The sequence below is a fragment of the Microcebus murinus genome, chromosome 12 (assembly GCF_040939455.1).
Source record: "Microcebus murinus isolate Inina chromosome 12, M.murinus_Inina_mat1.0, whole genome shotgun sequence".
Taxonomy (NCBI): Eukaryota; Metazoa; Chordata; class Mammalia; order Primates; family Cheirogaleidae; genus Microcebus; species Microcebus murinus.
The window spans coordinates 73,103,907-73,130,796 of NC_134115.1; the positions used below are offsets into that span (position 1 = coordinate 73,103,907).

At 38.9% G+C, this 26,890-nt stretch overlaps 1 long non-coding RNA gene and 1 pseudogene across 1 annotated transcript; both read right to left on the bottom strand.

Moving 5' to 3' along the window:
- Window positions 1-402: 402 nt before the first annotated feature.
- LOC105873745 (small ribosomal subunit protein uS9-like) lies at window positions 403-5,122 on the bottom strand (annotated as a pseudogene).
- Window positions 5,123-13,573: 8,451 nt separating this feature from the next.
- Window positions 13,574-25,904, bottom strand: LOC142874304 (uncharacterized). Its single transcript, XR_012922126.1, has 2 exons — window positions 19,380-25,904; window positions 13,574-16,014 (listed from the first exon to the last, which is right to left on the bottom strand). It is a non-coding gene; the product is annotated as an uncharacterized LOC142874304 (long non-coding RNA).
- Between the last annotated feature and the right edge of the window lie 986 nt (window positions 25,905-26,890).

Below are 26,890 nucleotides of genomic sequence, written 5' to 3' on the forward strand. Positions count from 1 at the left end.
CTTTGGCTATTGGTCTCTTATTACTATTACACTGGCAAAGTCTGAGTAGTGGGTAGAGTGTGATCTCTGAGGTAGGAGGAGACAAGAGCCTGAACGTGGTGAGGGAAGAAGAAAAAAGGGACTGTTCTGCAATGGACGGGTAATTGCAAACCTACCCCCAAAGGCCAAGAGAGCTGAGAGATTGAAGAAAGAGGCTAACATATCCAGTTTCTCAGAAAGAAGCATTAAATAGGGACTTACAAACAGAAGCCCCGGGGCCCCTCAGATTCTCGCACCTGCCCTCCAGAAAATATCTTTTACCTAGCAAGCTTTTAGGGTAAAGAAATCGGCAGCTGGCCATATCTCAGACTTCCTTGTGAAACTCATGACTCCTGGAGAGGTTCAGGAAGAATCTTTATGAGGGGTTACCTGTGCGACAGGTATTGTTTCTTTGTGAGAGGTTATCTATGCTACAAGAACACCTTGGTATGCAGGAGTCAAACATGGGTTATCATGGCAGTTCAGCTTCCAGATGACGTTGCTCTTGCCATGAAACAGGCTGTTTTCCATCAGGGACAAAGCATTGATGTGGCTGCTGTAAGTGTTACAGTCTCTGGTAGGTTGCAGAGGGACTGCATCAGACCATCAAGGCAATGAAGAGGGCATGCAGAACCACCACATTTATTTGCCTATCTTGGTGAATATCTAAATACCAATGCCAAATTTGTTCAAATTCCTTCAGTTCCATGCTAAAGTTTGTGGGTGGCCAAAGAAATATTCACTTAGTTAAATTTAGAAACTATTGCCCTACTTTGGGATGAGGCTAACATTCTCAAACTTTTCAAAAAAGGCTAATTTGCAGTTGAGCTTATTTTGTTTGGAATATAGAGTTAAAGCTCTGAAGACATTTAATCTGAAATACGAAGGTTCAAATACCAATCATGTTGTTCCTTTAAACATTTATAACAAAAATCCATTTCTGGATTCTTCCAGTAGATATTAAAAAATGTCTTTTCATTTTTTCATTCTTGATGATTCTCTAAAGGACAAAGATTTTGAGATTGCTTCCCAAGAAAAACACATTCCAACCTCAGCTAGTCCAGCTGCAGGATAAATGCAAGCTATCATTTTTCCTTGTGTCAGGGGTAGACCCAAATGTTCATTGTAAAACTCCAAGAGAAAAACTCTTCCTGATATTCAGACTTTGCCAGTAAAATCCTCAGGAAGGGTTTAAGTGACACGACTTTGAGTCAGTTGCATATGAAAACATTTTAGAAAAACACATTGGGGAATTCAGGGATAAAATATTTCCCTTTTTATGACTTCGTATGCCATTATGTCAGTATCGTCAATGTACATTTGCTAAGCTAGTTTGTCGGCCCCTTGGCTATGATAACCAAGCAGGCTTGACTTAGAAAATGCTGTGTCTTCCATACCACATAAGGCTTATGACAAGCCAGTATACTCACTAATAACACTGATACCATATTAGTAAGGTTAAAAAATATGTATTTTTTTTTAAAAAAACCAAAATATATTTGTTCTCAAACATTGCCATTGCTTTGTTTTTAGCCATGATGTTTACATTATTTTGAACCTTCTAATGACCCTAAAGAGAGGCATGAGATTCGTATGTTTATCAAAGGAAAATAAAACAGAGTTGAGAAAAACTGCTCTATATGGAAAAAATTGTGCTGAGAATAAAGATGCCAGTAGAAGGATAAGGAACAGCTGCCTGCAACGGCTCCTTTATGCTGGCATTTCATTTATTTATTTATTTATTTTTTTAAAATCCTACTACCATTTTTTATTATACAGGTAAACCCTAATCCTCATGATGAGCTTATCGGTAAGATTTCTGGTAGCCAGGACAGGCACCAGGGCCTTCGAACTTTTTGGATTTGCAGCGACGGGGTCAGCTACCAGCAGGGTCCGACCATACTGGATGAGGATGTCTTTGATTTCCTTCTTGGAAGCCTCATCCACATATTTCTGGTAATAGGCCACCAGGGCTTTGGAGATGGGCTGATGGATAGCATAAATCTGGGCCACATGACCACACCCTTCACACGGACACGGATGTCCACACCAGTGAACCGCTCCTTGCCCAGAAACAGAACAGCTTCCAGTGGCCTGTATTGCAGCGTGCGGTGCTCCATCATCTCCAGGGGCCGCCCGTTCACCTTGATGAGGCCATTGCCGCGTTTGCAGTGCGCCACGCCGTTTTCTTGCGTCCGAAGACCTGCACGGACTGCAACGGGCCCTTGCACGGCATGGCTACTTCGGGCGTGGACCAAAGATCCCCACCTCGCGGCTCCACAACCGGAAAAGGCTGGCATTTCATTTAAATTCCTGTTCTTAGTTGGAGGGCGTATTTGGCCCCTTGAGGAGAGTGAGTTTTGGAAGAGCAACACTCTAGGCTTTTTAGATCTCAAGCTTTGATTCTGAGATGGATGGGCAGGTTTTCCCTTATCCACCGACCCTTTTATAATTTCATCTTGCTTCCCAGACCTTCTGCGACTGCCCCCGAGACAAAATGGGAGCAGGGTGAATCACGATGCTCCCTCCAGCTTCATGCACTGTCTGGCCATTTGGTCCAAACCACTGTTGACCTGACTGATGCTTGCCTAAGGTGATGGTACATTAGGGCCCAGACCTCTCGTTTAAGACATCCTTGACATCTTCTAAAGACCTAGCAGAGACAATTCTCTGTTGGGGAAGAGCCCCAAAGGAACGTGGCTACCGTCCCCCCCACTGAGTTCTCTAGCTCCATCCCTGTATCAATGGCTACATCCCTGGGATGACAGAGAAAGGGGAAATACCCACTCAACGGAGAAAAATTTAGAGCTTTTTGATTATTTCCTTATGGGAGAGAAAGGTCAAGCATGTAATTTGAGGAACCAGACTGTTAGGTGACTGTTCAGAAATAGTAACTTTTGGGTAACATTGATTATATGCCGGGTACTATTCCAAGAGCTTTGTGTAGAGTAACTCATTTATCCCTCACAACAACTGTATTAGAAAGAAGGGTGTTGTTATTATCCCCATTTTATAGAAAAGAAACGAAGGCCCCAAGTATTGCAGACTGAATTGTGCCTCCACAATCCATATGTTGAAGCCTCAATCTACAATGTGACTATATTTGGAGACAGGGCCTTTAAAGAGGAAACTGAGGTAAAATGAGGTTGTAAGAATGGGGTTTGAATCCAACAGGACTAATGTACTTATAAAAAGAGGAAGAGACACCAGGGATGCATATATCATGTGAGGACAGAGCAAGAAGATGGCCATGTGCAAGCCAAGGAGAGAGGCCTCAGAAGACATCAACCCTGCCAACTCCTTGATCTTGGACTTTTAGCCTCTAGAGCAGCAAGACAACAAATTTCTGTGTTTCAAGCCACTCAGTCTGTGGTAGTTGTTATGGCAGCTCTAGCAACCTAATGATACACCAAGAAACTAAGAAATTTGCCCAGGATCACACAGCTTTTAAGTGGTGGAGCTAGGACTTGAACCCAGGCAATATGGCTTCAGGAATCATGCTCTTAACACTACACTCCTCTATCTTCATCCAGTGGTCTAAGGCAGCGCTGTCCAACAGAAATATAAGGTAAGCCACAAATTCGAGCCTCGTGTAGTTTTATATTTTTAATTTTAATTTTTATTTTTATTTGTATAAGTTTATGGGGTACAAGTGTAATTTGGTTACATGAATAGATTGTGTAGTGGTGAAGTCGGGACTTTTAGGGTATCCATAATGTACATCATAATCATTCTCATATATAATTTAAAATTTTCTAACAGCCATATTTTAAAACTCAGGTGAAATTATTTTAATAATATATTATATTTAACCCAATATATCAAAGCATTATCATTTCAGCATGTAATCAGTAGGAAAGGTTATTGTTGATATATTTTACATTCCTTCTTCTGTACTAAGTCTTTGAAAATCCAGTGTTTATTTTACACCTACAGCACATCTTAATTTGGAACATCTACATTTTAAGTGCTCAGTAATCTACATGTGGTAGTGGCTACCGTATTAGACAGCATGGGTTAAAGCATGGCTCTTCCCTGTGTGCAAAATAAAAAGTCAAGACTCCTTAAACCGCCATGTAAAGCCTGTTCTGAGTGGCTCCACCCATGTTTCAGGCGTCATCTCTTGTCATTCCTGGCTTTACACTCCATACCTCTAAAATTGGCAAAACTTAAATGTTACCCCTTTGCTCACATGACTCTGCCTTTTTTTTTTTTTTTTTTTTTGAGACAGAGTCTCACTTTGTTGCCCTGGCTAGAGTGAGTGCCGTGGCGTCAGCCTAGCTCACAGCAACCTCAAACTCCTGGGCTCAAGCGATCCTCCTGCCTCAGCCTCCCGAGTAGCTGGGACTACAGGCATGCACCACCATGCCCGGCTAATTTTTTCTATATATATTTTTAGTTGGTCAATTAATTTCTTTCTATTTTTAGTAGAGACGGGGTCTCGCTCAGGCTGGTTTCGAACTCCCGACCTCGAGCAATCCGCCCGCCTCGGCCTCCCAGAGTGCTAGGATTACAGGCTTGAGCCACCGCGCCCGGCCTTTTTTTTTTTTTTGAGACAGAGTCTTGCTCTGTTGCCCAGGCTGGAATACAATGGCCTCATCATAGCTGACTGCAACCTCAAACTCCTGGGCTCAAGTGATCCTCCTGCCTCAGCCTCCCAAGTATCTGGGACTACAGGCACACACCACTGCGCCTGGCTAATTTTTCTATTTTTTTGTAGAAACACAGTCTCACTCTTACACAGGTTGGTCTCAAACTCCCGACTCCTGACCTATGTGAGCACACAGAGGAGGTGTATCTACTTCAGTGTGGGGTATCGGGAATGCTTCTTGGAGGAGGAGAAACCTGAGCTGGGTATCATAGAATGGGCAGGCAGAGGCCACATAAATGAGAGGAAGGGCATCCAGACAATGCGAAAATCATGAACAAAGATGCCAAGATAAAAACAGAGTGGGCTAGGTGCAGTGGCTCATGCCTGTAATCCAAGCACTCTGGGAGGCCACGGCAGGAAGATCGCTTGAGGTCAGGAGTTCCAGCCTGAGCAAGAGAGGGACCCTGTCTCTACTAAAAATAGAAATAATTAGCCAGGAACTATAAAAAATAGAAAAATTATCCAGATGCACTCATGTGTGCCTGTAGTCCCAGCTACTCGGGAGGCTGAGACAGGAGGATCACTTGAACCCAAGAGTTCAAGACTAGCCTGGGCAACATAGCAAGACCCCATCTCAAATTTAAAAATATATACATTAAGGTGTGATTTGGGTTCTATGTCCAGGCTGAGGGTAGATATTTTCAGCAGCTTCAAGACAGAGACTCCAGTCTCCTTTTTCAATCAGACTATAACTCCTTGTGTCAGTCACTTTTGGCTGGCCACCCCAATATTCAGTGCGAATCTCCTTTTCTCTTTTAAACTGTACCTATAAAAGAGAAAAGGAGATTCTCTTCTGATGGACAGGCTATTTCTATATGGTCATGGCCTCCTTTGCAGCTAGCCACATAATATAGTTCTAGCCAATGAGATAAAGGTGAATCTCATGCTTTCCTGTGGAAATGATAGGATACAGCTGGCAGCATCCCTTCTTTCTCTTTCTTGCCTTGCATTTACATGTCATGTCAGAAACTGGGGCAGCCATTTGCAGTTGTGAAGGGATAAGCCAATGCTAAGGATGGTGAAGTGGAGAGATGGGAGGCTAGTTCTTTGTCAATACTGTGGAGCTGCTGTACCATCTCTGGTCTTGCTACCATGAGACCTAATGTGAAAATAAACCTCTTCTTGCGTAAGCCACTGTTATTGAGTGTTGGTGACTTGCAGCTAAAAGCATTTCTATCTGATTCACTGCTTCTATTTGGAGATCTTGTAGCCACTATTTCAGGCAGGAATGGAGGTGGAAAAGCCATCCAACTGAATTCCTCTAAGCATTGGATATGGTAGGGAAGCTAAATGTCTTGGCATCACCACATAATAAAAACCATCAGACAAGGCCAGGGCAGTGGCTCATACCTGTAGTCAGGAGACCAATCTGAGCAAGAACAAGACCCTGTCTCTACAAAAAAAATAGAAAAATTAGCCAGGCACAATGGTGTGTGCCTGTAGTCCCAGCTACTTGGGAGGCTGAGGAAGGAGGCTCTCCTGAGCCCAGGACTTTGAGGTTGCAGTGAGCTATGATCACACCACTACACTCTATCCTAGACAACAGAGTGAGACCCTTTCTCAAAAACAAACAAAAAAACCCCCATCAGATAAAATAGTGAGTGGGGAGGTGGCATTCACATTGGGAGAATCTCTGAGGGTAATGTGAGGAAAGTGAGTGCGTAGGCAAAGAAAGAGCAGTATTTCTGATTTTAGAAACATCTACATGCAAGTTAGCTCTGGGCAACAGAAATATTTGACACTAAAGCAAAGACCAAACCAATCTGATGGCCCTGTTCATAGCCACGGGTTTGCTCAGAAATAGCCATTGTTGACATATTTTAAAGTGTATTTGAATCATTTAGGATGTTTCCAGTTGTAAATAATGGAAAACCCAACTCAAAATGGTTCAAACAATAAGACATTTTGTTTACTCACATTGCAAAGGGTCAGAGATGGGCTGTTCTAGAGTGGTCAAATCAGCAATTTGCAAGCAGTCATCAAGAGCTAGGCCTTTCCATCTTCCTTCTCTGCCATTCTCAAAGTTCAAGATGGCTGCTGCAATTCCAGACATTATATCAAGAGTGAATACTTGGCAGTGTGCAATGGATCACATCTGTAATCCTGGCACTCTGGGAGGCTGAGGCAGGAGGATAGCTTGAGCTCAGAAGTTCGAGACCAGCCCCAGCAAGAGCAAGACCCTATCTCTACTAAAAAATAGACAGAAATTAGCTGGGCAACTAAAAATATATAGAAAAACAATTAGCCGGGCATGGTGGCACATGTCTGTAGTCCCAGCTACTTGGGAGGCTGAGGCAGCAGGATTGCTTGAGCCCAGGAGTTTAAGGTTGCTGTGAGCTAGGCTGATGCCATGGCACTCTAGCCCAGGCAACAGAATGAGACTCTAAGGGAAAAAAAAAAAAAAAAAAAAAAAAATATATATATATATATATATATATATATACATACGGATCCCACTGGGATATTAGGTAATCACTCTGTGATTTCCCCCATGCAAATAGTAAATAAACCTCTTCCTCTTACTAATATAATTAATCTGTCTTGTGAATTGATATTTCAGTGAACTTTTGGAGGAAAGAAGTTTTCCCCTCTCCCCCACATGAATATTTTTTGGCTTTTGATATACAGTTGGCTCTCTGTATCTATGGGTTCCACATTTGCGAATTCAACCAACTATAGATCAAAAATATTCTGAAAAAAAATGGATGAACATGTGTAGACTTTTCTGTTGTTATTATTCCCTAACAATAGAGTATAAAAACTATTTAGATGGCATTTACATTGTATCAGGGTATAAGTAATCTAGAGATGATTTAAAGTACATAGAATGATATGTGTACTTGTATTATGCAAATACAAATTTCTGTGTGTATTGTTACATGCAAATACTACACCATTTTATATAAGGGACTTGAGCATCTGTGGATTTTGGAATCTGCAACAGGTCCTGGATCCAATCTCCCATAGATGCCAAGGGATGTCTGTATATTACCAAGATGCTTTCCAAAAAAATCATTTATACTCCTAGCAGTGGAATACAGCAATGTTTAGTCCTGTCCTTATCAACATTTAAAGAAAATCTCTTTTTGAATGATTACTGGTTAGATAGATGTCATCATTCTTGAAGGAAGCATGTGGTTGCTCTATAGTAAGAGGCATTAATGGAAAAATTCAGCTTTGGTCCGCACATGCTTTTCTGACTCTGTTGGCAAATGAGTTCAAATCAGAACTATAAGCCCTGGGTCTCCTTTCAGTGGGTTCTCAGAAGAATAAGAATGCTGCCCAGGCATATGACCACCTATTTTCTGAAGACAGGTCAGAGAAGACTCCTGCTTCTCCCTGGAAGCTAGAACAGAGGATGTCTAAATTTTTCCTTCCATTTTCTCCTTTTTAAATCTCAATCAAGTTACAGGTATCTTGGCAACCCATTTCTTTTGATTGGATAATTTAATCCATTTATATTTAATGTTACTACTGATACACAGTTGTTGGGACTCAGAAAACAATACCCCACAATGAAGGCCTCAGAAGTGAAAGTTTTTCTCTGATTTTCTCCCGCTCTCCTATCCTTAGTCCCATTTTCCCCAAGACTAGCCATAAAACCTAAAAATATTACTCTAACTTTCTCTTCACCATCTGTGTAAAAACTGGCCATAAAGAAATTATCTTACCTACCTTGTTTGACTAAAGGTCATAAAGCCGGGCATGGTGGCTCACGCCTGTAATCCTAGCACTCTGGGAGGCCGAGGCGGGCGGATTGCTCGAGGTCAGGAGTTCAAAACCAGCCTGAGCAAGAGTGAGACCCCGTCTCTACTATCCACTATAAATAGAAAGAAATTAATTGACCAACTAATATATATAGAAAAAATTAGCCGGGCACGGTGGCACATGCCTGTAGTCCCAGCTACTCGGGAGGCTGAGGCAGTAGGATTGCTTGAGCCCAGGAGTTTGAGGTTGCTGTGAGCTAGGCTGATGCCATGGCACTCACTCTAGCTTAGGCAACAAAGCAAGACTCTGTTTCAAAAAAACCACCACCAACAACAAAAAAAACAGGTCATAAGATCCCCATTCCAGAGAGAATTGTGCCCCATATCCAGAAGGAAGGAAGGCATGTTCAGAGCAGCCAAGAATCTAGATAGGCCTTGCCGGGTTTCCCCTTTCAGTCTACTAGCATTATATCATACCTTTTTTGTCCAATCATATTCTACACAACTGTCCGTATTATATTGAATTTAAGCAAAAAAAAAATAAAAAAAAAATGGAGAGTTTCTCCTGTATCTTTGGGTCTTCACTCTCAAGACAAGACTCCTGTGCATGCACATTAAATAAATCTGTATGCCCTTTTTCCTATTAATCTGCCTCTTAGTGATTTTCAACAAAATTTCACAGGGCAAAGGGGAAGCTTTCTCTTGGCCCCAACATAGTCAATCTTCATTATTCACAATTCCTTATTTGTGAATTTGCCTACTTGCTAAAAGTTTGTAACCCCCATATCAATACTCAGGGCACTTAGGTCATCATTCGCAACATGCACAAACTGGCAAAAATATTTGAATTGCCCAACATACATGCTCCCAGCTGAGGTTGAACAAGGTGACACTCTGCCCTCCTTTCAGCTCTCATACTGTAAATAAGTGTTTTTCTTGTAGTCTATTTAGTGTCATGTTTCTTGCCTTTTTGTTGGTGTTTCAGAGTTTACAATGACCCCCAAGGGTAGTGCTGCAGTGCTGTCTAGTGTTTCTAAGTGCAAGAAAGCTGTGAGGTTACTTGCCTTTAGCCCGAAGAACTTCCTTTAGTACATCTTCTAAAGGTCTGCCAATGTCAAATTCTCTTGGTTTTTGTTTTTCTGGGAAGGCCTTTATTTCACCTCCATTTTGACCTACAGCTTTGCTGGATATAGGATTCTTTGTTGACAATCTTTTTCTTTGACACTTTAATGTTATCCCACTGTTTTCCAGTCTCTGTTGTTTCTGCTAAATCAGTCATTAATTTTACTGGGGTTCCCTTGTAAGCACAGAGTCATTTTTTCTTGCTAAAGATTTCCTCCTTGTCTCTAACTTTCAACATTTTTCCTATAATGTGTCTCACATTTCTAAGATTCTCATTTTTTTTTCATTCTTTTTTCTCTCTGTTCCTTGGTTTGTCTAATCTCTATAAGTCTATTATTCTTTCTTCTGTCAGTTCAAATCTATTATTGAGTCCCTCCTGTGAATTTTTTGTTATTGTGCTTTTTCAATTCCATAATTTCCCTTTAGCTCTTTTATAATTTCTACTTCTTTGTTAATATTGTCTTTTTGATGTGATATTGTTATCATAGCTTCAATTACTTCTTTAATTGTAGCTTCTTTTAGTTCTATGAACATGTTCATAATGGCTAAAGTCTTTTTCTGATAAATGCAACATCTGGACTTTTTTTTTTTTTTTTCTGTTGAGACAGAGTCTCACTGTATTGCCTGGGCTAGAGTGCTGTGGTGTCAGCCTAGCTCAAGGCAACCTCAAACTCCTGGGCTCATGTGATCCTCTTCCTTCAGCCTTCCAGACAATTTTTTCTATTTTAAGTAGAAATGGTGTCTCGCTCTTGCTCAAGTTGGTCTTGAACTCCTGAGCTCAAGCAATCCTCCCTCCGCAGCCTCCCAGACTGCTAGGATTACAGGTGTGAGCCACCATGCCCAGCCCCATCTGGTCTCTTACAGGAAATTTCTGTTGTTTTCTGTTTTTCTTTGCAATATGGGTTATACTTTCCTGTTTCTTCACATGTCTTGTAATTTTTGGTTTAAAACTGGACATTTTAGATAATATATTGTAGTAACTCTGGGTGTTGGTCCCCTTTTCTTTGGGGCTTTTTACTGTTACTTGTTTAGTAAATGACTATATTATTTTAGTGAAGTCCATTTTCCCAGCACCACATTTAGCCTCTAATCTTGTTCCTTCAGGAGTTACAGCTTTGAGTATGGTCATAGTCACCCTGGAATCAGTGGTTTTGGTAAGGATCTCTTCCTCTGTTCCAGCTGATTGCTCTACTGTTTTCAACAATGCCCTGGGGTATAAGTTGCTCTGCAATTTATCCAGTTGAATTCTGGCTTCTTCCAACTGAATAGTTTTTTATATCAGTGTTTGACTTTTGGTCTGACCCCAGGAGGGCTCTTCCAGCTGTTGTATTCCCTGTTCTATCCTGCAATCCAGCCATTTACAGTTTAGCCTCTGTCTTGAATCTCCTCCCAATTGCCTTTTACCACACTTCCACTGTCCTTGAAAGCGCTTTTAGGCTTGACATTTTTCTCTGTCTGTTGCAAATAAGCTCAGGTCTCTCTGTAAAAGATTAAAAGCTATCTGTTTCATGACCTGTTCCTCCTGCCAGGCACAATCTCTGAGCAGGGCACTGGAGCTAGAAGTGAGGACAATGGTAAGCTCCTAAGTGGTACCTACATTCTACGGGCTGAGCCCTCGGTTGTGCGGGGCTTGTTAAAGAAAAATTATGCTGACACTTATTATAAAATGGGAAGGAAGACTTTATTCAGAACTATCACAATAGGTGCCAAGATTATTGAAATAGGAGACATCAGGCTCAACTCCAATACAAAAGGAACAAGTAAGGATTTATAGGCAAGGAGAAGGTTGGGGAAGGCTGTTTAGTAGATGAAAAATTACTAAGAGGAGACATCAAGGGTAGGGGGAATTCTTGCTAGATTGACCAACAGGATCTTTTTTTTTTTTTTTTTTTTTTGAGACAGTCTCTTGTCACCCAGGTTGGAGTACAGGGCGTTATCATAGCTCACTACAACCTTGAACCCCTGGGCTCAAGTGATTCTCCTGCCTTGGCTTCCTAAAGCCAGGATTACAGGCATGAGACACTGCGTCTGGCCAAGATTCTTGCTGAAGGTAGGCCAGAGTGATCAGATATCAAGTGTGGGGGAGGAGGAATTTAATTAGATTTTTAGAACGTTCAGACATCAAGGGTGGGCGGGCTTCTGTCTAAACCGATTTAGCATTACGGCTAAAACTGGGCTCTTAAGGACAAGGTCCAAGGATGCAGCCTACTCAAGAAAAGAGCTTAGAGGAACCTGACTAAATTTTGGGCAAAGAGTCTTTGTCAGCAGGGAGCAGCTGGGGGTCCTTTGGCTTGCTTCTCTTGACCTGGAACCACCACCTCACAAGCCAGAGAGACAGTGACCAGGCCCCAGTGTTCTCAGTATGCCACATCCAGGGAGAACCTCCATTCCATGAGTGGGGTCTGGGCAGAAGAAGGGAGCCCCCACATCTTTTTTTTTTTTTGAGACAAAGGCTCACTCTGTTGCCCTGGCTAGAGTGCCGTGGTGTCAGCCTAGCTTACAGCAACCTCAAACTCCTGGGCTCAAGCAATCCTCCTGCCTCAGCCTTCTGAGTAGCTGGGACTACAAGCATGCACCTCCATGCCCGGCTAATGTTTTTCTATTTTTGGTAGAGAAGGGTCTCGCTCTTGCTCAGGCTGGTCTCTAACTCCTGAGCTCAACTGATCCTCCTGCCTCGGCCTCCCAGAGTGCTAGGATTACAGGAGTGAGCCACCGTGCCTGCTGCCCCCACATCTTCATTACAGTCAGGACTTAGCCTCAGCATCAGGTGGCTGGGGGAAGTATGAGAAAAGCTGTCATTCTGCTTCTCCCAGGAAGAAAGTCCTCTGTTTAGGGGATGGTCCAGGCTGCAGCAGTGTGTCTGGGGGCTGGGATAAGAGGAGAGAGGGAGATGTCTTTGTTCAAACACCACAGACTCTTGACTTTCTTGCCAAATTTTTGTAGATGTTCTTGAATAAATGTTTCTTTGTATGCTGTTTGCCTGTTTTTGTAGTTTCCACATTTCCCTGGGGAGGCAATAGTGGAGCTCCTCATGCTGTCATGCCAGAAGTCAACCTTCAGAACAATTTCTTTAAAGATCCGAGGTTGGCAAAGCTGTTGAAGGAGACCCAAGATGAAGGACAATATGTTTTAAATTCTAAGTGGTAATTTTATTTATGCAGGAAAAGCATATAAAACTGAAATAATATGATTGTGTGACTTAAGATGTTCTAATGTGAGAGAATAGCTTGTAGATAACTGTTAAGGGTGTGATTTTTTAAAATGTCCAGTAGAGAACCCCAAATGTTACAGTTTAATTACTTGCAGATTAACTGTTTTTATATCTAAGTTAGAAATCTTATTTCAGGATTCCTTTCCCCACTATGCAACCTAGTTCTTCCAATTCTTTTCTATCCAGTTTTGTCATTCCTCTAGCTTCTTCACTGAGTTAAAGTCTTAACTCATGCTCATTATGTTTTTTTTTTTTTTTTTTTGAGACAGAGTCTCGCTTTGTTGTCCAGGCTAGAGTGAGTGCCGTGGCGTCAGCCTAGCTCACAGCAACCTCAAACTCCTGGGCTGGAGTGATCCTTCTGCCTCAGCCTCCCGAGTAGCTGGGACTACAGGCATGTGCCACCATGCCCGGCTAATTTTTCATATATATATCAGTTGGCCAATTAATTTCTTTCTATTTATAGTAGAGACGGGGTCTCGCTCTTGCTCAGGCTGGTTTTGAACTCCTGACCTTGAGCAATCCGCCCGCCTCGGCCTCCCAAGAGCTAGGATTACAGGCGTGAGCCACAGCGCCCGGCCGAGAATTATGTTTTTAACAGCTTAAGAATTTTACTTTTTAAACTCATTGAGTCCCAATTCCCTGATATTGTTTCCTGCACAAATAGCACAGACTCCAGTCAGGAAGATGAAGGACTTTTTGAGGAGGTTGGCTCCTAGGGTCCTGATGATTCTCTTGGCTGGGTCCTGTGCTCCTAAGGGGAAAATGTGTGTTATTATTATGGGCTGAATTGTGTCTCTCCCGGCCCCCCAGTTTATTTGCTGAAGTCTGTGATGAATAACTTTAGGTGTCAACTTGACTAGATGAAGGGTTGTTTAGAGGGCTGGTAGAGCATTATTTCTGGGTGTGTCTATGAGGGTGTTTCCAGAGGAGATTGGCTTCTGAGTCAGTAGACTGAGTGGGAAAGATCTGCTGTTGGCATGGGTGGGCAAGGGACCCAGACAGAACAAAAGGGAAAGGAAAGGAAAATTTGCTTTCTCTCCTAGGGCTGGGACACCCTTCTTCTCCTGCCCTTGGACACTAGAACTCCAGGTTCTCTGGTCTTTGGACTCTTAGGACTTGCACCAGCAGGTTCCTGGGTTCTCAGGCCGTCAGCCTGGAACTAAGACTTACACCATCAGCTTTCCTGGGTTCTGAGACCTTCAAACTTGCCTGAGCCACACCATACTAGCTTCCCTGGTTTTCCACTTGCAGACGGCCTGTTGTAGGACTTCTCAGCCTCCATAATCACCTGAGTCAATTCCCTTAATACATTCTTTTTCATATCTATCTATCATCTATCCATCCATCCTACTGGTTATGTCTTTCCAGAGAAGACTGAATAATAACAAAGTCCTAACCTACGGTATCTCAAAATGTGACTGCATTTGGAAATTGAGGCTTTAAAGAGGTAAAATAAAATGAGGTCATTTGGGTGAGCCCTAATGCAATATAACTGGTGTCCCATATAAGAGGACATTAGGACACAGACACACACAGACCAAATGACAACCACCTGAGAACACAGGGAGAACATGGCTAGCTAAGTCAAGGGGAGAGATCCCAGAAGAAATCAAATCTGCTGACACTTTGATCTCGGAATTCTAGTCTCTTGAACTTTGAGAAAATATATTTTTATTATTTAAGCCATCCAGTTTGTGGTAATTTGTTACGGCAGCCCTAGCAAACTAACACAATGCACAAAGGACTATTTTGGCCTCTTTGGGATTACCCATATCTGGAAAATCTATGCTTCTTGGGGACAACATGGAAGAAGTAATGCCTACCCAAAAATGTATAGGCCAGAGGCAATAATTTTTAGTAAAGATATGGACCTATGCATCCATACACCCCAAAAGACAGTTGTGTTACTGGAGTTTGTCACCAAATTCCCAAAGCCCTAAAGTGGAGATGAGAGTAGGTTATTTTGTAGGTTGAGGCAGGGCCTCCATTTCCTTCTGTGACTACCCACTCAGCTCTCTGTATATTTCATTGACAAGCCGGCAGCTTGGCTTAGAGATGGTGGTTTGTAGTAACCCATTTGCTGTCCATGAAGTCACCAGAAGCACCAGGGTTCTATCCATAATGGTCTCAGCGGGTTTGTTTCAGGGGTGGAGAATGGGGATTCCCAGGGGAAAGAATTTGGGGCTGGTTCCATCAGAAGCTCCTATCAGCTGAAAGGAAATGACAAATATTTATTAGCTGAAAGGAAATGACAAATATTTATTCGACAATCTACTGCATGCTGGTCTCTGCATGAGTGCTTTATTTCTTACAAAGAAAATGCTGCTTCTTAGTGAGTAAGGGTTATCACTAGAACTCTGTAATGTCATCAATCTTTAATGCCTTTATTCACAAGAATTTAGAGTAGATTCAATCTAAAAGTGAGCTAACTATAGTGTTATACACCAAGCACATAAGCTCACACTTAATTCAGTAGGTCTAGCAATTATATTTTTAAATAAAAAACCTAGAAGTGTTCTGAAAATACAAGTATATAAAATGTTCCTTGATGGCATCGCTAGAATAACTTTTACAACTTTTGATACTCTGACAAACATTTATTATCTATGAAATCAGCCAATAGTAAAGCACAGCAACAACAGGTGCTTTATTATTACAGGGGTGAGAGAGCCATTAGGACTACCTTAAACCTTGTGGGTTTTTTTCCCCAAGTAATTCCCACCTAAGTAAGCTTTTATTCCTACCTTATTTCACTCTCAAGTTCATATCTATTGTTTTTGTCATAAAGGATAGGTATGCATTGAAAATCCACAGGATAAATAGGGCAATCTAAGCAGACATCCATGATTAACATAGCAAGTCTTTTGCAAAAGAACTACAAAATAAAAAATACGGCAAACATTAATAAACTAAAAAAATAAACAGATTTTGGAGGGTCAAAACAAGTGGAAAGCAGGTTCTTTGAAAATAATCCAGCTCAAGAAAAAGAGAAAGGGCACAACAGAAAAAAATGGCAACTAAAAAATGGATACAGGCTGGGCACAGTGGCTCATGCCTGTAATCCCAACACTTTGGGAGGCCAAGAAGGGAGGATCACTTGAGCCCAAGAGTTTGAGATCAGGTTGAGCAACACAGTGAGACCCTGTCTTTACAAAAATAAAAAAATTAGCCAGGTGTGGTGGTGTGCACTTGTAATACCAGATACTTTGGAGACAGAGGCGGGAGGATCCTTTGAGCCTAGGAGTTTGAATGCAGTGAGCTATGATTATGCCACTGCACTCCAGCATGGGCGACAGGGTGACACTCTGTATCAAAAAACAAACAAAAGGGTATAATTACTAATGAGGCCAAGAGTTAAAAACGAATTTTTAAAAATACACATGAAAACTACTATATAAAATAATAATTAATTAATATCATGAATTAATAATTAATCTTCCCAGTAGAAGGGAAGAAAGGGTAAGAGTATAGAAGCTAAAACACTGAATAGGAATTGTGTTTAAGCTGAGTGATGGAAACAAAGTTTCATTATATTAGGCTACTTTTATAAGTACTTGAAACTTTCTATAAAAACGCTGGCTTAAAAAGATAAAACTTTTGGAGGATGACAGGAAATAAGTTATTTTGAAAATAGACAAGGGGAAAAAATCAAGTGTTTATCTTATCTTTCCCATAGAAATTGTCTCAAAGTAACCAAATAGTTGATACGGAGAAGTTTCTCTTGTATAGAAGAAATCTAACTAATACAGGCAAAAGGAATGATAGAATTAGAGCTTTGCCATTTTGCAGCCCCTAAAAATTAATGAATCTGGGCAATGATCACCAATGGCTGCTGCCATCATAAGAAAAGACACAACATTATGGAAGCACCTAATGCCATCTATGAAATATTCTTACAAAAGAGGGAGGCAGGAAGGAAAGAAGAAACCAGAATCAGAATAAGATCCAAATTTACAGAAAATGTGAGGGAGACATATTGAAGAAATAACATCATGGGGATGTAATTAGTGAAATCCAAATTGTTAGAACATATATAAAAATATATGTATAGATGTATACATATAAAGTATATATACATATATATGTATATACATGTATATTATATATACATATATATTATATATGTGCATGTATATATATATTTTAGGAGTATAGAAGCTAAAACTCTATATGTATATATGATATACATGTATGTTATATATGTACATACATGTATATATATTATACATACACACACATAAAACCCAGGAACATAGATTCAAATTGCCCTGAATATATGCTCCCTAGACTGTTATATAATTTTTTTTTTTTTTTTGAGACAGAGTCTCGCTTTGTTGCCCAGGCTAGAGTGAGTGCCGTGGCGTCAGCCTAGCTCACAGCAACCTCAAACTCCTGGGCTCAAGCAATCCTGCTGCCTCAGCCTCCCGAGTAGCTGGGACTACAGGCATGCGCCACCATGCCCGGCTAATTTTATATATATATTAGTTGGCCAATTAATTTCTTTCTATTTATAGTAGAAACGGGGTCTCGCTCTTGCTCAGGCTGGTTTCGAACTCCTGACCTCGAGCAATCCGCCCGCCTCAGCCTCCCAGAGTGCTAGGATTACAGGCGTGAGCCACCGCGCCCGGCTATAATTTTTTTTTTGAGAAAATAAGTTTAATAATTTGCAGGCAAATGAGGAGGTTGGCAGATCAGATTACCTGTTTCAAAGTACCAACATCCTGTTATAATTTTTATAGGGCAAACAGCTCAGCTTCTTCAACAAATTACAAGAAAAAAAGGATGAACAGGGAAGCTATAAAAGACTTTATCAACAATTGCAATATTACATATGGGCTTATGTACTGATACATTTACAGATGAAATTATACCATGACTAGGATTTGTTTAAGAATAATCCTGGGAGTGGGGTGAAGAACAGATGAAGCAAAATTTACCACTAGTTGCAGCTGGGTACTGGGTACATGAGGGTTTATCATACTTATTTATATATGATTAAGAATTTTAATAAGTTTTGTTAAGTTTTTTTGTCTTAAGTCTTTAAGTCTTCTTTTAGGAAACTAGAGAGCTAGGTATTTCTGGCTTTTCTTTCTTTCTTTTTTTTTTTTTGAGACTTTTTTTTTCCTTTGGAAACAGAATCTCACTCTTGTCACCTGGGCTTAAAGTACCATGGCATCAGCCTAGCTCACAGCCACCTCAAACTCTTGGGCTCAAGCAATCCTCCTGCCTCAGCCTCCCAAATAGCTGGGACTACAGGTGTGCACCACCACACCCAGCTAATTTTTTCTATTTTTGGTAGAGATATGCGTCTTACTCTTGCTCAGGCTGGTCTCAAACGCCTGAGCTCAATCCTCCTGCCTTGGCCTCCCAGAGTGCTAGAGTGCTAGAATTACAGGCGTGAGCTACCGCGCCTGGTCTTTCTGGATAAATCTATTAATATTAGGGATTAGACATCAAATAGTCTACCAGATCAGGCTTACTATGGCAAAAACAAAACTAAAAGGCATCCATTAAACCTTTTCTGAATCTAGTTGGGTGTAAAACTGTTTAGAAAGGTAAAATTTACTTAAAAACATGGTGGTGTTTTGTCAGTGAAACATTTTTTCTGTAGGTATGCCATGGTCAAAGAAATGCAATATATACATCCACAGTGAAACTCAGTCCATGGAATCTTGGGTTCTTTATAACAGGGTCTTACTTCCTTGGTAGAATAATCTGCTGAGTTAAGATGCATGGAGATATTCTTGCTCATTTATAATCATTTTAAAAAACATTCCCGGGTAACTGATACAAAGTTTAAATTAAGTATTAACCAGAGAAGAGAAACCTTTTCTCACATTCTCTCAATTACCTTCTCAAACTATCCTGTTTCTAAACTTGATGTTAATAAAATTGTTATGTATTCTTTTGTATATGGCTTCCCTTTGTTCAAAATCACATCTATGAGACTTTTCCATGTACTTTTATTAGCGTTACTTTGTGCATTTGCATTATTATAAAGTATTCCATTATATAAATATATCATTATGAAATCTCTATCTCTAATAATGCCTTTTGCCCTAGAGAACACTTTGTCTGACATTAATATAGTTAATACCAGTTTTCTTTTGAATAATTTCTTAACAGCTTAGAATGTGATATTTGTATTCTTCAGGATCAAAGGATTTAGTAGATAATTCCATAACTTTAGGCACAGAACAATGATAGGTGCTTATTAATTTAGCAGATGTCAATTTATTCCAACAGAACTAATCAGTTTTTCCTGTTACCCCGTCTATATCCTTAGAACAAGCGTAGGGGAGAAAAAAAAATAGACACAGCAATCTTCTTGGGAATCATTAACTTTTTATGGTTTCTTTATACTGGCAGAGTTGGGAATTATACATCAAAACTGAATGGCTCAGGTGTTTGTGGCATAGTGGTGAGCACAGCTGTCTTCTAAAACCAAATGGCTCAGGAATGTGGTAATTCCAGCAAAATTGTTACGAGAATGTATCACTTCAGCATAAATTGTTTTGGTAGAAACACAAAGGAAATAGTGATGGAATTCCATTAGAAGTTGAAACAGACAACAGAAAAGAGATTTGATATAGGAACAATCACACAAATTATAAACAAAGTGGGTCTATCACTTCTAACTATACCTAACCCAGCATCCCAGTTCAATTACCAAGTTAGGCCTTAAAAATTGGTTGGGCACAGCTTGACGGTCCTTGATTACTTCGCACCTGTTCTTCAAGGAGTGGCATTTGTCTTAGAAATGGTCATTGCCTGAATTGGCTATTTCTGGAAGTAAAAAGTACATAATTATTGCAGAGTATATATTCCTATATATTCAAAACTTGTAGGATAGTTCTAGCCATATACATTCTGATTAGAATCACGTAAGAGAGGCCTCATGATCCATTTTGGAGGCTTTCTATTAAAGGCAGGAGTTCAAAACTACTGTATTTATAGATATAGGCTGACATTTCTACTACATTACATATTTTTAAAAGTTAAGTCACTATGTTTTCTTTGTATTTTTCCCAGCATCTAGCTCAATTGCTGGTACTATCAATATTTGGTAAACTGAATAAGTAATTTCTACTAAATAGTTCTATGGGCTGAATTGTGTGGCCTCCTTCTCAAATTCAAATGTTGAAGTGCAGACTCCCAGACTATTCAGAGACAGGACATTTAAAGAGGTAATTAAGATAAAATGAGTCTAGGGGTGGAGGCTCACTCCTATAATCACTGTACTCACTGTAATTCTAGCAATTTGGGAGACCAAGGTGGGAAGATAGCTTGAGCTCAGGAGTTTGAGACCAGCCTGAGCAACACAGCAAGACCCTATCTCTACAAAAAATCAAAATAATAAAAAAAGTTAGCCAGGCATGGTACTGCATGCCTGTCGTCCCAGCTACTCAAGAGCCTGAGGCAGGAGGATGGCTTCAGCCCAGAAGTTTGAGTTTGAAGTGAGCTATGCCACCGCACTCTAGCCTGGGCCATAGAGTGAGACCATCTCCCCCACCTAGGAAAGAAAAGAGACAAAATGAGATCGTGCAGGCAGGCTCTGATCCAATTACTGGCTGACATCCTTAAAAGAAGAGATTAGGACACAAGACACACATAAGAGGTTTAAAGGCACAGGGAGAAGATGGCCATCTACAAATTAAGAAAAAACACTGGAAAAAAATCAACACTGCTGACACCTTGATGTTGAACTCTAGCCTCTAGACCTGTGAGAAAATAGATTTATTCTTTAAGCCATCCAGTCTGTGATACTTTGTTATGGCAGCCCTAGCAAACTAGTACAAACAGTAACTACATTTTTAAGAGTTAGCTTTTAGTTTAAATTTCTTACAAGTAGGTAGGCATTTTTACCCTTCAGCAGAAACGCTCGCACCACTTAGTCAATGTCTTTAAGTTTGGTTTTGCTATTTTTCAGAAGTATCCCAATACCATGTACAGATCTTCAAGATCTTACAACTGCAACACCTGGGTGCAATAGAGTGCACTGGATCTAGACAAGGAGACCTGGGTTTTAGTCCAGACTCTGCAATCAATTGGAAATTGAACTAGGTAGTCTCTTAGGTCCCTTTAGGCTCAAAATTGTATGACTTTTAATGACAGTTTTAAGTTCTTACTGTGTAAAAAAGCAATTAAATCAATCAAGTTTATAAAAGGCTCATTTGGCGATATGGTTTTATCTTTTCCTGATAAAAATGCTTCCTTTGTTTAAAGATTTTTTATTTATCTAGTGGCATTTATAGAGACAATAGATTTTACAGGTAAGCCAGCAAAGATCTGTAGTGATTACTTAATTTTCCATTCTTTTAGTTTGTTTCCTACTTTTTTTTTTTTTTTGGAGACAGAGTCTCGCTTTGTTGCCCTGGCTAGAGTGAGTGCCATGGCGTCAGCCTAGCTCACAGCAACCTCAATCTCCTGGGCTCAAACAATCCTGCTGCCTCAGCCTCCCAAGTAGCTGGGACTACAGGTATGCGCCACCATGCCCGGCTAATTTTTTCTTTTTTGTATATATATATATATTAGTTGGCCAATTAATTTCTTTCTATTTATAGTAGAGATGGGGTCTCGCTCTTGCTCAGGCTGGTTTCGAACTCCTGACCTCGAGCAATCCGCCCACCTCAGCCTCCCAGAGTGCTAGGATTACAGGCGTGAGCCACCACGCCCGGCCTGTTTCCTACTTTTAATCATATGATTATTTGTATGTATAAATTTATGGAGTACAAGTGTGATTTTGTTAAATGCATAAATTGCATGGTGGTGAATTTACACCTGTTAGGATATCCATCACCTCAATAACATACATTCTAATTTTATTGAGTAAATTAAAAATAAGTTCCCACTTCCGAGAGATTAACATAAATATGACTACTTAGACTCCTGCAATCCAACAATTTTTTAAAAGACTGAGAAATAAAACATTTATCCAAGGAAAAGCAATATATAATTAGCTGATATCTCTGTTACTCTTTAATTAAAAAGATACAAACTCGTTTTGAGAACACACATCATGTCTCAATGTGTATGTACACTAATCCCATTGGGAAGCCACATACTAAAATAAACTGGAAAAAGTGTTCCACCTTATGGGAGTAGAGAAAGAGAAAAAGAGCAAGTGTGAGCAAGTACCCTAACATGTACTTGCACTAATGCCATAGAAAAAGGCGCATTATAGTAAAATTAGAAAAGCATTCTGCTCCTCAAAATGAGAATTATTCCTTAATTAAAAGAGAGGTAGTTAATAGATTTAAGGTTTTTTTCTTTTGAAAGCTGTTCGAATATGCGCTTGCTATTCTCTAACTATGACACATTTAGATGGATGGCTATAAAAAAGAAAATAAAATATGACATCATTAGAATTACAGGTAAGACAAAGGGAAACCCAAAGTACAGACAAGAACACAGAAAAATTTTAAGAGAGTACAGATGTCATGACATTTATTAAAAGGCATGCTACAATGCTATACTTGATAGGAAAAGAGATTATAGATAATAATAGCAAATATACAAACTGAATGAAAATGGAATATACTGTAGTGTACAGAAGCTTGAATTAACCATGCACTACGCATTTAGAAAATGTTTTTTAATATTTTATCTTCTCTTTGCATTTATAACATAATTCACTTCAAAAATCACAGAATCCTTTTCTTCCAATGCCACAAACTCTGTTACAAATGAAAGCTGGTACTGCTGCTTATCAAAATATACAAGACAATTGCTGCTTTATATAAAACCACTTTATACGTTAACTTGTTCCCCAAAACCTTTTTTTTCTTTTTGGCCTAGTTAAAAAAATGTTGTTACAAATATTTACAGCATTTTCTTCTGTTAGATGAACATTCTTACAAACTGAAAAAAGGAATTTTATGAACAGACCACATAAAACACGAGACAATGTCAAAGGCTCCTAGCTGTGCTATTTTTTTTTTCCTTAAATACAGTACTGAAAATGCCCATCAAACCCTTGTCATCCTAATCCATTCTGTTCACATTTAAACTCCCATTTTCTCTAAGTAGTCTATTCACCAATAAGAAGTAGAAAGTAAAGGCGCTCTGCACTGGGTCTTCTTTCAGAAAGGAGCTTGGGGAATATGCTTCACAGAGAAGAGTTAAAACTAGAACAGTCAGTCTTTGGTCAGAGCAATGAGGTGACATTTTAATGCAAAACTTTGCTTGGTCAGCAATCTTTATAATTCTGAATAACTGGATATACTGGATGAATTTTTAAAAGATCAGGGTAACAATGATAAGGGGGAAAAAGGCCAGAGTATGATTTTCTTTTAATGGCATCAAAAAATAGCTATTTAAATATGTCTCATTACAACTACTACATAGATCCAAAAACTGAAAATAATACCAAAAAAAAAAAAAATCTGTTGACAGTGCTGATTTAAGCTTGCCACAGGAGCTTTCAATCATGACTATTATTACAAAGGTTACTAGATGAGACAAATATCCCTGTTCTCTGGAACATATGCCTCAGGTTATAAAAACCAAGGTAACTACCACACAGATTTAGAGCAGCTCTGTTCTTGGACCTGCACAATGCTCTATAATGAATATTATGTGATAAAGGCAAAAGTGTAACTGAGACTTCATTTACACAGTTACATTTCTTTGCTTGTATAAATAGTTTGTGGGACAACATTCTTTTAAAACTGTATAGTACATATTTCCTGAAAACCAGAATACTGATACTACCTTAGTCTCAAATAGGAAGAAAAGATTAAGACTACTTAAGAAGGCACATAAACTTTGGTCCTGTTTTTTCTCCCTCTATAAAACCCCCCAAACTAAGATTTTAATAATTTTCTATTTTTAAACCATTTACAACTAACTGTTAGAATTTGCTCTGAAAAAAGACTGCAAAAAGTCTTGTAGATAACAATAAAACTCTTTTAAAAGACAGCTGAGTTATATTTTTAAATATTGTGCAATCTAAGTTGTATTTCTTTTAGCACAATAGTAGAATATTTTAAGTCTGGCAGTTTTGTTCTTGTTAACAACAGATCAAGACAAAGGAAAGACTAAGAAAAATGCTCTACGCATAGTTATGCTGTCTCTTTTTGGTTTTAAAAATAGCAGTACACATTAGGTTTTCTAAGAGATAGGTGACAGTTGGCAAACTTAGGTTTTTAAGTGACTCATTGGGGGGGAAAGACGTACTTTTGAGTTTGTCTTTTTTGTATCTAAAAATATTTAGTGGAAACAGAAGAGAAAATGCATGGCAATATATTCGACATATAAACATTGCTGAACAGAGACATCCATAAGAGCTACTTAAAAACTAAAGCAGAACCTATGACAGTCATAGTAGGTGGAGCCAAAGAAGGCCTTGCTCCCATAGTGAATAAGGCAGGCAGAAATTATGTCCTTAAATAAATTATAAGTTCTACAACTTTCAATAGCAAACCAGAAACATTATTTCAAATAACTGCTTAAAATATTTAGTCTTGAAGAATTTATGGCATTCTGTAAGAGCTACTGGGTCATTTTGATATTCTCCAGTAAGTATTGGTTAAGATACTGGGTCATGTTTCTATTTGTATCTTATACAAAACATATTTTACTTCTATGCAAGTTATTCCAATCTCAATGCAAAATATTTTGGCATAGATTGTTTGCTACTGTTAAACATGTACTGCTATTTTTTGAAGTCCTGAATATATATACTTTGTGTACAAGTCAAGACAACTTGAAAGTGATAAGACAATACTCTGTAAATAAACTTAGAAACAGGATACTATGATAGATGAACAGCAAAAATAAACAACTGCTTAAAAGATACCGAATAAATGCATGCCAAAACAAAAATACACAGATCTAGTTTTTCCACCACCCTGATATTTTAAAATCTTTTTACAAACACAATGCCAACACAAATACTGTAGATCCCTATAATTCAAACAGCAAATAGCTCGATATGGACAACACCCATGTGCTACAGCTAATTTTAAACACAAACTGATGGTTTCAACATGCTATTTTAAAATAAGAACATCCCACTTTCCCAAATCTTAGTTTGGTTAATTTTCTTTGTCAATAAATTAAAATGTATGTAATGTGCACATGTATATACAACTTCAGAAGAGTGTACGTATGTATATACACTTATCTACACACACACACACACACACACACACACACACACACACACACACACACTCCTACACAAATCCCTGAAAAGGATTCAAATGTTCTCTCTCAGATTTAAAGGCCATTCCCTAATTCAAAATTACATTCAACACCACTATGATCTCTCTTCTGCTATTAGTAATTTTTGCTACACTTACACTGAATGTTATAAGAATCAAGAATTAATAAATTACATAGTAATTCCTAACTCAAAGTAAATGAAATAATCCAATTTAACATGTCACTGACAATTATAATAGTGCCTATGTGGATGAAAAAAGAGCAATTTGGGAGTTTTTTCAAATAAATTTTTTCCTCCTCCCGCCAGTGTCTAGATAAAAACATACTTCATAAGTAAAAACAAACAAACAAACAAAAACCTACAACTACATACATGATTACAGCTATCTATTCAACCAATACTAAACAGATTCATTTGAAAGGTCTTAACTTAGTATCCTCCTTCCTATTCTACCAAATATGTGTTGCTCATTGTTGAGTGAATTCTGCTTTTTAACACCTCTTGCAGTCTCTTATTTTTTGTAAAATTTCTTTTGTAACAACCTCCCTGTGTTCAAATTAATGGCTGGAATATAAAAAAGAGACCAAGATATTCCCTTTTCTTTTCTTTTTTTTAAGAGACAGCATCTGTGTTACCCAGTCTGGAATGCAGTGCCTATGGGTATGCTCACACGACAGCCTCAAACTCCTGGGCTCAAGCAATCCTCCTGCCTCAGCCTCCTGAGTAGCTGGGGGCCACAGGCTCATACCACCACACCTGGCAAGACTTTCTTTTAAAAATTGAGATGAGCCACTTTGAGAATCTGCAATGCATAAAAGGGGTGGACAAAAATGACCCTTTTGACAAATTCTGCTTTTAAAAATTTGCTCAAGCACTGAAGGAATAATTAACAAAAGCAAAGTTTACATTTTACAATCACCGAAACAACATTAAAATGTATTCATACATTCAACTAAAAAGAGAGAGAGGGACAGAGTATAAAAAATAACCCACCTTCTCATACTCCAAATATGTGAGCACTCAGTTATGAAGTTATATTAACAAAGAAAAGCAAGTTCTCACTTGAGTACTGAGAAAAACCAAGTAATCCTGAGATAAATTCCGATGGGCGATAAAGACAAAACTGAGATTGCATTCTATAGCCCCAAAGTGGTATGCAATTACTGGCAATAACTGCTATCAGTCACAAGGTAAAGAGGCCTACAAGTGTGCACTGAGTTATTCCCCAAACCATTCACCCTTCCCCACCCCATCTCTGCACCAAAGCACCAAAAATTTGAATATAAACTATTACTTATTGAAAACCACTTAAAATTGCAATGAAAAACATTTTTAAATCTTTACCAAAACAGAGAAAGAAAAAAAAAAAAACGCTCACCAAGCCCACAATATAGCTTTCAAGATATTTAGATAAAACTCTAACCTATTGTATCTTAAGCACATAATAAGGCACATAATAAGAAATTAAGTAAATACACAGTAATTCTGAATAAGTATTAGAGATTATAGTGGTACAAAAAACCCTTGAGATTAATTTTTTTTCTAAAAGAAGACCTTACCAAAAATAACTTTTAAAAAATCTGTCAAACCATATGATAGACCTGAATATTTTCCTTAAGACTGTAAACTTTTTTTCTGAAAACAATTATAAAAAAGTAGTTTATATGTAGGATTATTTTTCTTTCAAAATTTTCCAAGATCATATTACTTGACAAATAATGGTTATTTTGAAATTTAAAACATGATTTTCCCTAATACAATTATAAATTATTCTGACATCTTAATAGATTCTAGTTGGATTCCACTTAATTTCCCTGGGGACAGTTGAGACACTTCATTTTCCCAAATAGTCTTGAAAAGTTAAAGATAGGCATTATTCAAAGCAGTGCCTTACAGTAAAAAAAAAGAAATCATTGCAAGAAAACATGTAGGTTTGTAAATCTGCTTCCAATATAACTTAACATGGCAAATAATTTATAAGTGAACATAATTTCCTACAGGGGTCAAACTTC